Raw genomic sequence first — 3,376 nt, forward strand, 5'->3', positions numbered from 1 at the left:
GTGATCACCATCGTCACCGGCGCGACACCTTGATCTCCATCATAGCATTGTTGTCGTCTCGCCAATCTTATGCTTCCACGACTATCGCTACCGTTTAGTGATAAAGTAAAGCATTACATCGCGATTGCATTGCATACAATAAAGCGACAACCATATGGCTCCTGCCAGTTGCCGATAACTCGGTTACAAAACATGATCATCTCATACAATAAAATTTAGCATCATGTCTTGACCATATCACATCACAACATGCCCTGCAAAAACAAGTTAGACGTCCTCTACTTTGTTGTTGCAAGTTTTACGTGGCTGCTACGGGCTTTAAGCAAGAACCAATTTTACCTACGCATCAAAACCACAACGATAGTTTGTCAAGTTGGTGTTGTTTTAACCTTCGCAAGGACCGGGCGTAGCCACACTCGGTTCAACTAAAGTTGGAGAGACTGTCGCCCGCAAGCCACCTATGTGCAAAGCACGTCAGGAGAACCGGTCTCACGTAAGCGTACGCGTAATGTCGGTCCGGGTCGCCTCGTCCAACAATACCGCCGAACCAAAGTATGACATGCTGGTAAGCAGTATGACTTATATCGCCCACAACTCACTTGTGTTCTACTCGTGCATATAACATCAACATATAAAACCTAGGCTCGGATGCCACTGTTGGGATTCGTAGTAATTTCAAAAAAATTCCTACGCACACACAAGATCATGGTGATGCATAGCAATGAGAGGGGAGAGTATGATCTACGTACCCTTGTAGATCGTAATGGAAGCGTTGACACAACGTAGAGGAAGTAGTCGTGCGTCTTCCCGTTCCGACCGATCCAAGCACCGTTACTCCGGCACCTCCGAGTTCTTAGCACACGTTCAGCTCGATGACGATCCCCGGGCTCCGATCCAGCAAAGCTTGGGGGATGAGTTTCGTCAGCACAATGGCATGGTGATGATGATGATGTTCTACCGACGCAAGGCTTCGCCTAAGCACTACAACGATATGACTGAGGTGAAATATGGTGGAGGGGGCACCGCACACGGCTAAGGAATGATCACGAGGATCAACTTGCGTGTTCTAGGGTGCCCCCTGCCCCCGTATATAAAGGAGCAAGGGGGGAGGCCGGCCAAGGCACTTGGTGCGGCCAGGATGTGGAGTCCTACTAGGACTCCAAGTCCTAGTAGGAGTCCACCAAGAGGGGAGGAAGGGAGAAGGAAGTGGAGGAGAAGGACAGGTGGCCGGCCCCCTTTTCCCTAGTCCAATTCGACCAAAGGGGAGGAGGGGCGCAGCAGCCCCTTGGCCCTTTCTCCTCTTCCCACTAAAGCCCATCAAGGCCCATTGCTTCTCCCGTAACTATCCGGTACTCTGAAAAATACGCGAATCACTCGGAACCTTTCCGATGTCCGAATATAGTCGTCCAATATATCAATTTTTATGTCTCGACCATTTCGAGACTCCTCGTCATGTCCCCGATCTCATCCGGGACTCCGAACTCCTTCGGTACATCAAAACTCATAAACTCATAATATAACTATCATCGAAACCTTAAGCGTGCGGACCCTACGGTTCGAGAACAATGTAGACATGACCGAGACACGTCTCCGGTCAATAACCAATAGCGGGACCTGGATGCCCATATTGGCTCCTACATATTCTACGAAGATCTTTATCGGTCAGACCGCATAATAGTATACATTGTTCCCTTTGTCATTGGTATGTTACTTGCACGAGATTCGATCGTCAGTATCCAATACCTAGTTCAATCTCGTTACCGGCAAGTCTCTTTACTCGTTCCGTAATACATCATCTCACAACTAGCATATTAGTTGTAATGCTTGCAAGGCTTATGTGATGTGCATTACCGAGAGGACCCAGAGATACCACTCCGACAATCGGAGTGACAAATCCTAATCTCGAAATACGCCAACCCAACATGTACCTTTGGAGACACCTGTAGTGCTTCTTTATAATCACCCAATTACGTTGTGACGTTTGGTAGCACCCAAAGTGTTCCTCCGGCAAACGGGAGTTGCATAATCTCATAGTCATAGGAACATGTATAAGTCATGAAGAAAGCAATAGCAACATACTAAACGATCGGGTGCTAAGCTAATGGAATGGGTCATGTCAATCAGATCATTCAACTAATGATGTGATCTCGTTAATCAAATAACAACTCTTTTGTCCATGGTTAGGAAACATAACCATCTTTGATTAACGAGCTAGTCAAGTAGAGGCATACTAGTGACACTTTGTTTGTCTATGTATTCACACATGTATTATGTTTCCGGTTAATACAATTCTAGCATGAATAATAAACATTTATCATGATATAAGGAAATAAATAACTTTATTATTGCCTCTAGGGCATATTTCCTTCACTGATATCCATAATAATAGTTGTTGGGATCGTACTGTGATGAGGAAGAAGAGGATGGGTGTAGGAATAAGTGGAGGAGGGCCACCATGGGCCCAGGAGGCAGGGGCGCGCCCTAGGGGGGTCGGCGCGCCCTCCACCCTCGTGGCAAGGTGGTTGGCCCCCCTGGTGTGTTCTTTGTTCCATAAATCCTCAAATATTCTAGAAAAAAATCATATTTAATTTTCAGGGCATTTGGAGAACTTTTATTTTCGAGGTATTTTTATATTGCATGGATAATCAGATAACAGACAGAAAATTATTTATTTTTACTTTATTTCAACTAAATAACAGAAAGTATAGAGAGGGTACACAAGGTTGTGCTTCTAGTTTCATCCATCTCATGCTCGTCAAAAGGAATCCACTAACAAGGTTGATCAAGTCTTGTTAACAAACTCATTCTGATTAACATGAAACCGGAGAAATTTCGAATAACACTAGGTTACCTCAACGGGGATATGCACATCCCCAATAATAAGAATATCATATTTCTTCTTGACAGTAGGAAGAGGAAATTCAAAACCTCCAAATATAATTGATGGAATTTTTCCGATAGAATTGATACTATGAACTTGAGGTTGTTTCCTCAGAAAGTGTATCGTATGCTCATTCCCATTAACATGAAAAGTGACATTGCCTTTGTTGCAATCAATAACAGCCCTGCAGTATTAAGAAAAGGTCTTCCAAGAATAATAGACATACTATCGTCCTCGGGAATATCAAGAATAACAAAGTCCGTTAAAATAGTAACGTTTGCAACCACAACAGGCACATCCTCACAAATACCAATAGGTATAGCAGTTGATTTATCAGCCATTTGCAAAGATATCTCAGTAGGTGTCAACTTATTCAAATCAAGTCTATGATATAAAGAGAGAGGCATAACACTAACACCGGCTCCAAGATCACATAAAGCAGTTTTAACATAGTTTCTTTTAATGGAGCATGGTATAGTAGGTACTCCTGGATCT

Source organism: Triticum dicoccoides, chromosome 1A (genome assembly GCF_002162155.2).
Source record: "Triticum dicoccoides isolate Atlit2015 ecotype Zavitan chromosome 1A, WEW_v2.0, whole genome shotgun sequence".
Taxonomy (NCBI): domain Eukaryota; kingdom Viridiplantae; phylum Streptophyta; class Magnoliopsida; order Poales; family Poaceae; genus Triticum; species Triticum dicoccoides.